Here is a 15332-nt window from a genome sequence, read left to right on the forward strand (position 1 = left end):
ACCATTCTTCATTATCAGTAAGATATTTATGAGAAGAAACTCTAGTTTCTCTCCCTAATGAAATAGAAAGCTTTGAAACTCAATGGGAGGATTCTCAAAATTGCCACATAACTTCTCTTTCACTGGGAGGAGGGCAGATGAGGGAGAGAACTGTCTAAGGACATCATGAAACAGCTGACACTAATCAAAGATTCAAATGATCTAAACTTGTGCTGTTTTCTTTTTCTTTTTTCAAACGATTTCATTTTCTTAACCTTGCACAACATCTTGCAGTTCAGTCTCTGGAGAGGATTACTAATATGCCTTCCTGTGCTTCTAAGACAAGCAGTGATTTCTGCAGTTCCCACGCAGATCTCAAAATCTACAGTACCTTGGATGAAGTTCCAGTGTGTAAATATCTGTAAGGTTGTCTGTAGAGAAAGTTCTGGGGTTCTAGTTAGTTATCACAAGCTTTCAGGGCATTTTCTCTCTAACATTCTTTCCTCCGGTTCCTCTTTTGCTCCATTTTCTACAACGTAAAGCCTAGAGTGTTGCGAGCCACAGCCGAATGGGCCCCAGCAAACTTCCAGCTGCCGGCTGATGATTGGCTCACAGCGGCCCCAGCAACATCTAGCTGATTGGCTCCTCTGCGGTGATGCTCATTGGGCTGTTTCCCTGCCCTTTCAGACCACGGAGCTGCTCATTGGGGGACTTCTTTGGCTCCGCCCACGTGACCCAGCCAATCGGCCTCAAGAGCAGGAGGATTGTGGGAGGTGGAGAGAAGCTTGTGTGGGAGAGAGAGGCTTGTGGAAAGCCGGTGGTGGCAGTTGAGGCTCTGAGGGTTTTTCCTGAGAGGCTGTTTTGTTTGGCGTGTGTGGTTCTAAAAATAAAGTTAGTTTCTTTTGACAAGTGGCTCCTGATTGTGCCCAGCCAGACTGCGGCATTTGGTGGCTCGCACGGGGAGCGACTGAGGGTAAGTGAAACTGCTCGCCCCTGAGGGCAGGGCGAGAGGATGGGTAGCCATTTTAAGATTCCTCTTTTATTTTGCTTCACTTTTGTTTTAAGTTGCCTGTCCCTGGAGATGAGTGAGACGGAAGAAAAACCGCTCACATCTGAGGAAAAACTATTTACGTCTGAGGAACAGATAGGGAGAAAGGATGGATGCACATGTCAGGAGGATAGTAAGGCTATAATGACTTTTTGTTGTTCCATTTTTATTTCATTCTGTCTCGGTTTTGTTTGGTGTCATCTTGTTGGGTTGTATTATAGTAGAAATATGGGATCAGAAATTAGTAAAAAACAAACTGAAAGAGTGTTAAGTAAATTGTTAGAGGAAGGAGGCATCTCAGTAAAATCAAGAACAGTCAGGGCATACGTTGATACAATACAAAAATGTAGCCCATGGCTTTTTAAGGAGGAGTTGTCAAATATATCACAATGGAACCATCATGGTGAAGATTTAAAAAGAATAGAAAAGAAAAGCCCAGGGACTCTGCCAGTTGGCACATTGCCATTGTGGACATTCGTATCTTGTTTGCTTAGTCCAAAGCCTTCAGTTCAGACAATGGTAGAGGAAGGAGAAGACATAATGATTCAAGTAAAAGAGAAGGTCTCTCAAGTTAGTCAGACAGAGGAAAAGATTCAAGTAAAAGAGAAGGCCTCTCAAGCTAGTCAGACAGAGAAAGAAAGTGTAAAACAGAAAAAGCCATCAGGGGGAAAGTTACAACAGGAGAGTGCTACTAACACCTTTCTATCACCAGAGGGTGTAAGTGTCCAACCAACAGCACCACCTCTACAGGAGACTGCTACTAACACCTTTCTATCACCAGAGGACGTAAGTGTCCAACTAACAAGGCCACGTCCATATGCTGGGAGGTCCCCAACCCCCGCAGTCGATAGTTGGGATCCTGAGACAAGATCTCAAATATTAACATGCCCTGTATTTGAGGCAGGAGGGCAGCGATTTTACCAAGTTTTAAATTTCAAAACAGTGAAGCAGCTAAAAGAGGCTATAACAACCTATGGTCCTCAAGCACCCTTCACTGTAAGCATGGTCGAATCCATTAACAACTTGAACATGACGCCAGCAGATTGGGCTAATATGTGTAAAGCTGTGCTAAATGGAGGACAATACCTGTTATGGAAGGTTGCCAATGAGGAATTTTGCAAGGAGACGGCTAGGCGAAATGCAGCAGCTGGTTATCCTCAGAGAAATCTAGATATGTTGTTAGGAAAGGGACCTTATGAGGATCAGCAGCAACAAATTGCATATGATCCTGGTGTATATGCACAAATTGCTGTAGATGCAATTAAGGCATGGAAGACTTTATAAGGACATGGAGGTTTACAAGGTCAATTATCTAAGGTAATACAAGGAGCTAATGAACCTTATGCTGAATTTGTAGATAGGCTTATTCAAACAGCTACCAGAGTTTTTGGGAATACAGAACAAGCAATGCCATTACTAAAACACCTGGCTCATGAGCAAGCGAATCGTTGGTACAGAGATATCATTAGACCATGGAAACATGAAGATTTAAACACATATATTAAATTATGTAGAGACATTAATGAACAAGAGCAAGTCATGGCAGCTGCAGTAAAACAGGCTTTAGATGCCAGAGACATTAATGAACAAGGGCAAATTGTGGCAGCTGCAGTAAAACAGGCTTTAGATGCCAGGCCAAGAACATGCTACAATTGTGAACAAACAGGACATTTTAAAATGAATTGCCCCATTGGAAGAGGGTTTAACAAAACTAGGTATCAAAGGAGTAGAATACCAGGTATTTGCCCACGATGCCATAGAGGGAGACATTGGGCTAATGAATGCCGTTCTCAAACCACCATAGAGGGTACTCCATTATCAAAAAACGAACAAGGACCAGGTGTTTATCCACGATATCGTGGACAAAGGCATCGGGCTCCATTGCCAAAAAATGGACAGGGGGGGCCAATGCTCCGGGGCCCAAAACCACAAATATACGGAGCACTGGAGGAACCCAGCAACCCCATCAGGGTAGTGCCCAGGACACATTGTCCATCAGATCCCTCATCAGACAAACAAGAGGGAGCGCAGGGTTGGACATCTGCGCCTCCGCCAGAGCAGTACTAACTCCAGAGATGGGAGTTCAAATCATTCCCACAGGGGTGAAAGGACCTCTTCCCAAAGGAACAGTAGGCTTATTATTGGGACGCAGCTCTTCTACTCTAAAAGGACTTATGATAAGTCCTGGGGTAATTGATCCCGATTATGAAGGTGAAATAAAAATTATAGCCAGTTCTCCAAAGGGTATATCAGTAATTTCACCAGGAGATAGAATAGCACAGTTACTAATAATACCCAGCCTACATGATAAATTTTCCAGTCATACTGTAGAAAGAGGTTCCAAGGGATTAGGCTCCACAGGTGTAGATTGGGCTATGCTTTCTTTAAATTTAGATTCTCGCCCCATGCTAAAACTAAATATTCAAGGACATGAATTTAATGGGCTACTGGATACAGGTGCAGACCTTAGCATCATCTCTCGTCAAGAATGGCCAAAACATTGGCCATTACAACAAGCCACTCAAACGCTTCGAGGCCTAGGAGTGGCGACTAATCCCCATAGAAGTGCAATGGTATTAGATTGGAAGGATCCTGAAGGATGTGAAGGAACTATACAGCCATATGTATTGGATCATCTTCCTGTAAATTTATGGGGATGAGATGTCCTAGATCAATTAGGTTTGACATTAACAAATAACATCAACCAAAATGCACCCACTATTATGACTAGACAAGGTTTTAGGAAAGGAAAAAGATTAGAAAAACAAGAACAAGGTATAGCAGCACCAATACAAATAGATCAAGGAACAGAAAGACATGGGTTGGATTTTCAGAAAGGGCCACTGAGACAATAAAAATTACTTGGAAATCAGAAAGACCAGTATGGGTTCCTCAGTGGCCCCTGACTAAAGAAAAGATACAAGCAGCCCATGACCTGGTCAAACAACAATTAGCGGAAGGACATATACAACCTTCTGTATCTCCCCATAATACTCCCATTTTTGTCATCAAAAAGAAATCTGGTAAATGGAGATTATTGCAAGATTTAAGAGCCATTAATAATGAGATGGTTATTATGGGACCTGCTCAATCAGGGATTCCTCAGTTGTCTGCTTTGCCAAAAACCTGGTATGTTTTAGTTATAGATATTAAAGATTGTTTTTTTTTTCAATTCCAATTCATCCTGAGGATAGTCCACGTTTTGCATTTACTATCCCTGCACTGAATCATGAAGGTCCTGATCAGAGATATGAATGGAAAGTACTCCCTCAAGGGATGGCTAACAGCCCAACTATGTGTCAAATTTATGTTAACAAAGTAATCCAGCCACTTAGAAATCAAAATCCTGAACTACAAATATTTCACTATATGGATGATGTATTATTAGCACACAAAGATAAAAACACATTGCTAGAATGTTATGCCACACTTACAAACTTATTAAAAAATTATAATCTAGAGATAGCAATAGATAAAGTACAATTAAATTTTCCAATTAATTATTTAGGAGTTCTATTATCCTCAACCATGGTCCGTCCACCAAAAATTCAAATACGAGTAGATCAACTCAAATCACTTAATGACTTTCAAAAGTTATTAGGAGACATAAATTGGATAAGGCCTTATTTAGGTATACCAACAGGAGAGTTGGGACCTTTATTTGATATCCTAAAAGGTCCATCAGATCCAAATTCACCCCGAATGTTAACGCCTGAAGCAAGAAAGGCATTAAAAATCATTGAAACATATATGGAAAATATGCATTTGGATAGAATTGATATAAGTTTGCCTTTATTATTTATTGTACTACCAACAAAAAATATTCCTACAGGAGTATTTTGGCAAGAAGGTCCATTATTATGGATACATTTATCTTATTCTCCTAACACTATTCTTACTAGGTATCCTGAGGCTGTAGGACAATTAATACTCAAAGGAATAAAAGCAGCAAAGGGAGTGTTTGGAATTTCTCCCAATAAAATTATTACTCCATATACTATGAATCAAATTGATGAGTTAGCTAATGAGTTAAATACTTGGGCAATAATCATGTGCAAATCTAATGTTTCATTTGATAACCACTTACCATCTAATCCTTTATTGTCTTTTTGGTCATTGCATCCTGTAATTTTTCCAAAAATGACAAGAAAAACACCTATCATGAATGCCGCAGTCTGGCTGGGCACAATCAGGAGCCACTTGTCAAAAGAAACTAACTTTATTTTTAGAACCACACACGCCAAACAAAACAGCCTCTCAGGAAAAACCCTCAGAGCCTCAACTGCCACCACCGGCTTTCCACAAGCCTCTCTCTCCCACACAAGCTTCTCTCCACCTCCCACAATCCTCCTGCTCTTGAGGCCGATTAGCTGGGTCACGTGGGCGGAGCCAAAGAAGTCCCCCAATGAGCAGCTCCGTGGTCTGAAAGGGCAGGGAAACAGCCCAATGAGCATCACCGCAGAGGAGCCAATCAGCTAGATGTTGCTGGGGCCGCTGTGAGCCAATCATCAGCCGGCAGCTGGAAGTTTGCTGGGGCCCATTCGGCTGTGGCTCACAACATCTCCCCCAGATTTCACCTGTAAAAAGTTATAAGGCCTTTACTATAATGTTATGTGTTGTATGTATTATATTATGTGTGCACACTTGTGTTTTGTGTTATATGTTTGAATGTATGTATGTCCATATATCATATATGATGAGCGCTCATGATAAAATGGATCCAAATATTTTTTTTCACGTGATTTATATGGTTTAATTTAAATTGGGTAAACAACTGTTGAGGATTGTTTTAATATGTAAACAAAAAAGAAGGTTAACAGATCTGTTTGTTTACTTTCACCTTTCCTTTTCATTATATTTAATAATTCTCTTAAAGATAATGTAAATTGTTAAGAAAATTGTTTTCTTTTAGTGCCTTCTGTAATGTTACATAATTTTTTCTTTAGCCATTATTGCCAGAATTCCTATCTTCATCCCAGTGCCGGTGAAGACAATGTAAATTGTTCAGAAAATTGTTTTCTTTTAGTGCCTTCTGTAATGTTACATAATTTTTTCTTTAGCCATTATTGCCAGAATTCCTATCTTCATCCCAGTGCTGGTGAAGTCAAAGAAAAAACCAATCTACAGCTTCTGCAATAGCCATCACTGAACTGCTTGCAGAACTTGCCTGGACACATTACGAACTCACCTGTATGCATTGTGAACTATCTGTTGGTGCAGCGACTTGTGGTAGTGTTTGGGTATTTTTGCTGATGATGTCATCGGTGGTACAATTTTTCCAAAAGGAGCCATCAATTGGCTTGGTGTATCTTCCTCCCTTCTGCTTGTCATGATTGTCCAGCTAAAATTTGGGGGCCAACAGAGGTGAGGCAAAGAACCTCACCCCCCCCCCCCGCTGGTACAAACACCTCTCCACAGGTGTGGCTGTATATTGGACCGGTAGTCAATGACGGGTAAAATCCTATTGCAATGGTACCAACCTAACGGGTAAGGACCATATGTACTATTGGACAACCTAAGGCAGGCACGGTCCCTAAGCCACATGCTTTTTGTTTAAACAGAGAGGGGGAGATGTTGCGAGCCACAGCCGAATGGGCCCCAGCAAACTTCCAGCTGCCGGCTGATGATTGGCTCACAGCGGCCCCAGCAACATCTAGCTGATTGGCTCCTCTGCGGTGATGCTCATTGGGCTGTTTCCCTGCCCTTTCAGACCACGGAGCTGCTCATTGGGGGACTTCTTTGGCTCCGCCCACGTGACCCAGCCAATCGGCATCAAGAGCAGGAGGATTGTGGGAGGTGGAGAGAAGCTTGTGTGGGAGAGAGAGGCTTGTGGAAAGCCGGTGGTGGCAGTTGAGGCTCTGAGGGTTTTTCCTGAGAGGCTGTTTTGTTTGGCGTGTGTGGTTCTAAAAATAAAGTTAGTTTCTTTTGACAAGTGGCTCCTGATTGTGCCCAGCCAGACTGCGGCACTAGAGTCCAACATTTCCTTTCACAACTCTTCCTAGGCATTAGCAACTTTCTCTCATACCATGTTCTGCTGCAACTTCTATGATCCTGGGACCCTGGAGGGAAAAGAAAATGTAATTCAGCAAGCCTGATCTACAGTTTTAAAAGCTGTCTACTCATGTTGAAGTTCTTGTTCTTGAATGAGAATACCCTGGGACTACTCAAAATTAAGGAACTTGAGGAAGTTGAGCAGCACATGTTTTTCTCACTCCTTGTAACAGTACTGCTTCTTGGGAACAGGCATAATGAGTTGGGCTCCCAAAGTAGCCCAGTGTACAACAGTTATAACTGAAAATATTGTGTGTTTGTGGCTTAGGGTGGTCACCAGTGTCCATCTTCATGCTATTCAAGATTTTTCTTTCTATCTTTATTCTCATTGGTCCTTTAACTTCTTGGAAGTATATTATCTTTAATGACTTATTATCTAAACAGCAAATAGTATTTAAAGGTTGACATTCTTCACAATACAAGTTACATAAGGTAAATGCTCACAATTTTGTTCAACTTTCTCTCCTAACCCCCAAATTTGTTCTTTCTACTTGTTTCTTTATATTTAGTGCCTTATACGTGTACATAAAGATGGCATGAAGAAAGAGCCTACAGAAAAGAAGAAAATCCCCACCAGCCATTCCTCTGACAGGGAATCAATATGTAGAACATACAAAGAACACAAAAAGTTCAACACCAAAAAAACAAAACAAAATTTTTTAAAACCCCAAATAACCCAATTAATAACTGGGCAAAAGGACCACACACTTCTTAATAGTTTTTTTTTTTTTTTGTACCCAGGATTAAACTCAAGGACACTCAACCACTGAACCAAATTCCCAGCCCCCCCCCATTTTTTTTTTTACTTAGAGACAGGGTCTCACTGATTTGCTTAGTACCTCACTGAATTGCTGAGGCTGGGTTTGAATTGTTGAGCAGTGCTCTTGGCTCAGCCTGCCAAGCTGCTGAGATTACAGATGTGTGCCACCACTCCTGATGGCTAATTGTTTGGTTTTGGGGTTTGTTTTTTGTGTTTTTTTGGTATTAGGGTTTGAACTCAGGAACACTCGACCACTGAGCCACATCCCCAGCCCTATTTTGTATTTTATTTAGAGACAGAGTCCTACTGAGTTGCTTAGCACCTCTGTGTTGCTGAGGTTGACTTTGAACCTGTGATCCTCCTACCTCCGCCTCCCTAGCCGCTGAGATTACAGGCATGCACCACCACTCCCAGACTTAATAGTGTTTTAAATGGAGGAAAAATTATAAACAAAACAGCTAAATAACTACTTTTCTAATACTACAGTCATGTGTCACTTAGCAATGGGGATATATACCCTGAGAAATTAGTTATTTGGTGATTTCATCATTATGTAAACATCATAGGATATATTTACACACACTAAAATGGCCATAATGTCACTAGGCAACATAGTCTCACGGGACTACCATCATATATGTGGTCCATCATTGAACCTTTGTTATGCAAGCACATGACTATACTTGTATTAGTTTTCAATTGCAATATAAAATATCACAAATAGACCAGTTTAAAACAACAGAAGTGCATGATTTCAGTTTCCTTAAGTCAGAAATCTAGATATGGGTCCACTTAGTAACTCACCAGACTGATATCAAGGTATCCACTTGGACTACACTGATCTGAAGTTTGGATTTCTCTTCCAAGTTCATTCAGGTTGTTGGCAGAAGTCCATTCCTTGCTGACTGTAAACCAGGGGTCTCTCTCAGCTCATATGGACCAACCTCACGTCCCGGCATGGGGCTCTCTGACAACATGACAGCTTATATCTTCAGAGCCAGTGGCTATGGTAGAGGTGCTGGTAGTCCAACCTAATCATGGTAGTGATATCTCATCATTTGCTTTGGTCCTTCCCATACTCAAGACAGGATTATAAAGGGCACATGTACTAGGAACAGGAGCCTCAGGGACCATCAGAGAAGTGGGCCAACAATCCGACTGTTTCTTTTCAACAAATTGAATTAACATATGCTTTTTCTACATAAAATATATCTGCATGAGCATACGAGGAGCTAAAACCAGTTTTGCCTCTAGAGAACAGAACTAGAGGACTAGGAAGAAAACAGGAATATTTCTATATCTTTGGACCTGTTTATATGATTTTAGCTTATTTATGCATGACCTCTTCAAATGAAGTCATTAATGAGAATGAGACCAGCTCGTCAATGCTTCCCCATTAAAGGAAGCACAAATGCACAACAGTCTTTTCTGGATGTATTACTGAAGGTTCAATGCATGGCCATGAGCCTGGCCTTTCCAGGTGAATGTGTGTTTGTGCCTACTAAGCACCAACCCTAGGCAAGCCAGTAAGTCTAACACCCACATTTTAAATCTTGACTTGCCTTCTTATGCATCACCTGGTGAACAAATACCAGAAACCAGGAATACCTGGACTAGTGCTTCCTGGGGGAAGTCTTTCCATAGGGCAGGAAATGGGACTAAGTGTTCTATTTCCATGCATCCTGCCAAGATGCCTCCCTGGTAGTTCATTAGGAAATGATTCATTTTGTGAGCTTGGCATTTGATTTTATTTGTTAAATATCAGGGGTTTTGCCATAATGATCATTCACATGAGAAGAAAATTATCTATATATTTATTCATATATTTGAGGTATCATCTGTTTAAGCCCCACCACAACTTTTTCAATAATAACAAGCAACGTTTCCAACACACTGTGGATTCTAGCTATAAAATGTTGTCAGGGTAAGAACTGGATGACCTACTATTTCTTTGGATGTCAGGGCATGAACCCATAATCATAAGATTTAAATAATCAATACTGTCTACTCTAATAACAGTTACAGGGAGTATTTCAATTCTGTAAAACTATTTCCACACTGCCATCATGTCAACTGACATCTTATATGACCAACTGCATAATCCCATTATATTTGCCTCCTCATATAGTCCTGTTATTTTACCCTTGCTAATGTTCTATATGTTCTCATATAGAGATCATGGTTTTTTTTAGATAGAACAAAGTAGTAGGATTTACATTATTTTTAAATTTTTTTTGTTTTAATTACTTATACATGACAGTAGAATTCATTTATTCACTTTGATATATCATACATAGATGAGATATAATTTCTCATTTTTCTGAGTATACATGTTGCAGAATCATAATGGTCATGTAGTCACATATATACATACAGTAATAATGTCTGTTTTATTATACTATCTTTTCTATCCCCACATACTCTCCCCTCCCCTCCCCTCCCCTCCCATCACTTCCCTCTACCTAATCTAAGATAACTCTATTCTTCCCTAGTGTCCCTGCCTTATTGTGAAATAGCATCTGTATAGTAGAGAAAACATTTAGCCTTTGGTTTCATGGGATTGGCTTATTTCATTTATCATGATATTCTCCAAATCCAACCATTTACTGGCAAATGCCATAATTGCACTCTTCTTTAAAGCTGAGTAATATTCCATTAAGTATATATACCACATTTTCTTTATCCATTCATCAATAAATGGAATGGATTTATATTAAATCCATCCTTCTCAGCAAAGAAAACAATAATGTGAGGAGAGAGCCTACAGATTGGGAGAAAATGTTTACCACATGTACCTGCAATAAAGCATTAATCTCTAGGATACATAAAGAACTCAAAAAACTTAACACCACAAAAAAAAAAAGATAGCCCAATCAATAATGGGCTAAGGAACTGAATAGCCGCTTCACAGAATAAGAAATACAATTGATCAACAAATATATGAAAAAGTGTTCAACATCTTTAGCAATTAGAGAAATACAAATCAAAACTACTCTAAGATTTCATCTCATTCCTGTTAGAATGGCAATCATCAAGAATAAAGGCAAAAATAAATACTGGTGAGGATGTGGAGAAAAAGGTACACTCATATGTTGCTGGTGGGACTGCAAATTGGTGCAACCACTATGGAAAGCAGTATGGAGATTCCTCAGAAAACTGGGAATGGAACCACCATTTGACCCAGCTATCCCACTCCTAGATTTATACGCAAACAACTTAAAATCAGCATACTATAGTGTCACAGCCACATCAATGTTTATAGCAGCTCAATTCACAATAGCTAGACTATGGAACCAACCTAAGTGTTCCTCAATAGAGAGCATGTTTTTAAACACCATGCTAGAATTAATTATAAATAGCCTCACTACCCTTTAATGCTAGCAACATATATATCTAAGCATCACTAAGTTCTGCAATATATAATCAGGAAAACCCACAGGTGTATGTGGCCTTCACACCAGTTCCTACTTGATTTCCCCTGACTTATTATTGTTTTAATAGAAGTACAGATGGCTTTAAAAATTTAGACATCAACATCCATGTTGACCCAAGATTTTCAGAACTGATGACTTCTCCGTTATTTCCTTCATGAAACCTCCAGTGGGTGATATTAAACTGCTACATGGCACAGAGATGATTAGAAAGTGTATTTTTATGAAGAATCTCTCATACCTCCTTGATCTGAGCTTTCTCTTAAAGGGTTGGCATACTACATGATACATCTATAGACCAGAGCAAACATTCAAAACCCAACATAGAAGGTTAAATATCAATGGCAATTTTATTTCAATAATTACATTTATCCTTTTGGAGCAGTTACTGTTTTCTGGTTCTAAAATCTGTGTTCTTTATGTAGTTTATCTCGTTCACTTTTCATAACACAGTCATGAGGCTGTTATTCCCTGCCCCACTTCACACAAAAGAAAATCAATGTACACAGAGGTTAAAAATCTCCATGTTCTTAGAAATAATGACTGGTAGAGAAAAGATTCATATCCAGCCTTATGACATCTAAACCTTGATTGATTAATGAGCATATATGGCTTTAGAATAGACACTATGACATGTGAAGGTTAATATTATGAAAATTTCAGAAGTGACAGCATCATGTTTGGGGTTTGTTTGCACAGTCCAGGTTCTGCAGAGCATTCTTGTGAAGAAAGAGGAGCCCTGGGGTGGCCAGAGGATATTCTAATAAAAAAACCCTCTCTCCAGAAGCAGGTACTTCAATTCTTTCACTCTCCTCTCCATCTGATAGTGCATTTTATGAATTAGATAACTATTGCAGAATTGCTAAAACTGTGAAAATTAACCCAATATTATGAATATTGCTAATGGTGAAAATAAAGGTACCAAATTATGATTTTTAGGTAAACTCCCTTGCCCTCGGTAAAAGGTATGACAAACCACTAATAGGGACTAGCTTCATTGGTTTCTTGAATATTCCTGAATATGATTGAGAACTCTGGAGAATTGTGGCTGACTGTCATAAGACCTCCAAAAGCAAACTTCTGCATCTGTGTGTTTGAGATAACCCTTCTAGTGTGGTGGTCATCTAAGCACCTAAACCATCATAGAGTTTGGGTTCCTGGAGCCTGAGTAGCAGGTGACAGGAATCCATGTGTATTTGTTTGACGACAAAGGCTTAAGAAAGAAACACCCATCAATGAGTCCAAATTTTTGTGAGTCCTATTATGTAACCTAGGAGGGGTATCTACCAAAGCATGACCCAAACAAATGTGCTTTGCTAGTAAAATTAGCTGAAGCCAGTTTTAACAACAGGTCAATGCAGAATTCTAGCCCTAACCAATGAAATTCCAATCATCTATATTTTTAATTTTTGCTCAATCTTTTGATCATTGCAAAATCCAAGGTCCTGGGGACTTATACCTATTTTTTCTGAGAGTTAATAATTTAGTTTTTACATCCAGGATTTTGATTCATTTTGGAGTAATTTTTGAGAAAATAGATGGTCCCTGACTTATAAATGGTTCAACTGGTGTTTTCTGTACATTACAATGGAGAAAAAAAATGATACATGTTCAGTAGAAACTATACTTTGAACTCTGAATTTTAATCTATTCTCAGGCCAGAAATATGTGGTATGATACTCTCTGGAGATTTTGGGTAGTGGTAGTAAGCCATAGTTCCCAGTTGGCCTTGTGATCAAGAGGATAAATACCTCATGTTATGCCATTTACCATGTGAATAGCTGCGATGTTTGGCCACCTTCCATGAAGTGAGGTTGTGAGTAGAATAGTATATCCTTTGTGTACACTCATATAATAGTTATACACAAAGAACTCTCAACAGGGAATGAAAGATGACACAAAATAAAACAAAAAGTAATTTCCTATAATACTTAGGGGAATGATAATAATAAGGGGAAGCATCCAGCACAAATAACCGTTTTACACCCAAGGCAGGACTAGGAATGACCTGTGATGGAATTTTAGAACTGTAATTGAACTTAGAGCCACGTTAGTTTGGTGCAACATATGTTTAGTGTCATCTGGTGGCCACCTCTAAGAATTACATCTTCTAACTTCAGCTAGCCTGGGAAACAAAAAAATGCGACACGGTGTCTTTACTAAAATGCTTTAGATACTACCTTATAGTTAATATCTAAGGAGAGAGGGGGAAGATGGCGGCGAGGGGAGTGCATTGCCCCCGTGTGCTGCTTCACTGTGTGGGAGTATGACAAGTCAGGACGGCTAAAGGATATCTTGTTAGGAATTTCCAGCAATAGTGGGGTGCTCTGGAACCTGGAGGAAGGATTTCCATCGCACGAGGATCGGCTGCGGGGACTCAAACCCGAGAGGTTTGTTGCACGGAGGGTAACACTGCTTATTCAGCAAATCGCCCCGCTGCTAGAGTCTGCAGCGCGCGCTGGGAAACGAGGAGATAGCGACACAGGGATACAGCGCTGCAGTTTCTGCCAGCCGTGCAAGCACCGTACTCAGGGCTGAATTCTGGGTTCGAGACGGGGGAAGGAAGCGGTCCATCTCGGTTCTCCACACCGGTCAGACCACAGAGGAGGCCAGCAGCCACCATGTTGGAAAGCTGACGTCACCATACCTGTTTTCGACTGACCGCAGCTCATTCAGCCATAGAACAGGTAATTTCAGGCTGCCATTCGCCTGCGGCTTGCAGACAGATTGCTAGGGTTCAGTGCCTGGGTGCTTCTTAGAACCTGATCTTATCGGAGCGAACACCGAGCGCGGGGCGGCCGAGTTCCGGCTCCCAGAACCGTCCCGGAACCGCCCTGGCCCAGGGCTGCGGAGCCTGCGGAGGCTGCTTCTTGGACCCTGCTCCTATCAGAGCATACACCAAGCACTAAGCGGCCAAGTTCTGGCTCCCGGAACTTCCCTGGCCCGGGGCTAGGAGCCCGCGGAAACTGCTTCTCGGTCAGGGTCCTGCTGAGGGCCGGTCAGGACTCACCCGTTGCTTTGGTTGCCCGGCAAGGGGAACAAAATGCTGCCATTCGCATAGGATACCAACATGGCAGAGATCTGATGTCATCAGAAAGCGGCGGAGGAGAGAACTTCATCAATACCAGCGGCAACATAGACAGTTGGTCTCCTGGTAGGGGGGGTGAGGCACAGACACCCGAGTCTCCTCAATTTGTCGTCGAGCCAGAGGGGAGGAGACGGGCCGCAGCCAGCACCCGGAGCAGGCCCAGCGGCTCGCCAGCGTGGTGACCGCGTGACCCCAATTGGAGAGGGGGCGGAGCAGAGCCGCCACCCGCACCCGCAAGGTGGGCAGACCCGCGACCCAGTGGTACATGGGCGTGGTAGGAGGGGCAGGGCAGAGCCGCCGTTCGCGCTTGCAAGGTAAACAGACCTGTGACAGCCTGGCGGGTCAGGCCCAGTTGCCTGCCAGTGCGGTACACACGTCACCCCAACTTGAGTAGGGGCAGAGCAGATCCTTCTCCCACGCCCAGATCAGGCCCTGCCGGTGTGGTGGTCACGTGACCCCAATTGGAGTGGGGGTGGAGCGGAACCACCACCCGTGCCCGCAGGGTGAGCAGACCTGTGACCAACCTGCAGATCAGGCCCAGGGGTCCGCAGGCGTGGTAGGAGGGGCAGGGCAGATCCGCCGCCCGCGCCTCCAAGGTAGGCAGACCTGCAACAGACCGGCGGATCAGGCCCAGGAGCCTGCAGGTGTGGTACACACACCACCCTAATTGGAGTAGGGGCAGAGCAGAGTCACCGCCCGTGCCAGGAACAGGCCCAGAGTCCTGCAAGCGGGGTAGTCACGACACCCCAATTGGAGTAGGGGCAGAGCAGAGCCTCCACCTGTGCCCAAAAGGTGGGCAGATCTGTGACCAACCAGCGGGACAGGCCCAGTGGCCTGCCGGTACGACAGACACGTCACCCCATTTGGAGTAGGGGCAGAGTAGAGCCGCCGCCCGCGCCTGCAGGGTAGGCAAACCTGCAACCGACCGGCGGATCAGGCCCGGTGGCCTGCCGGAGTGGTACGCTTGTCACCCCA

Source organism: Marmota monax, unplaced genomic scaffold (assembly GCF_021218885.2).
Source record: "Marmota monax isolate L192 unplaced genomic scaffold, Marmota_monax_Labrador192_F-V1.1 WCK01_AAM20220418_F8-fsc00145, whole genome shotgun sequence".
NCBI classification, from domain to species: Eukaryota; Metazoa; Chordata; class Mammalia; order Rodentia; family Sciuridae; genus Marmota; species Marmota monax.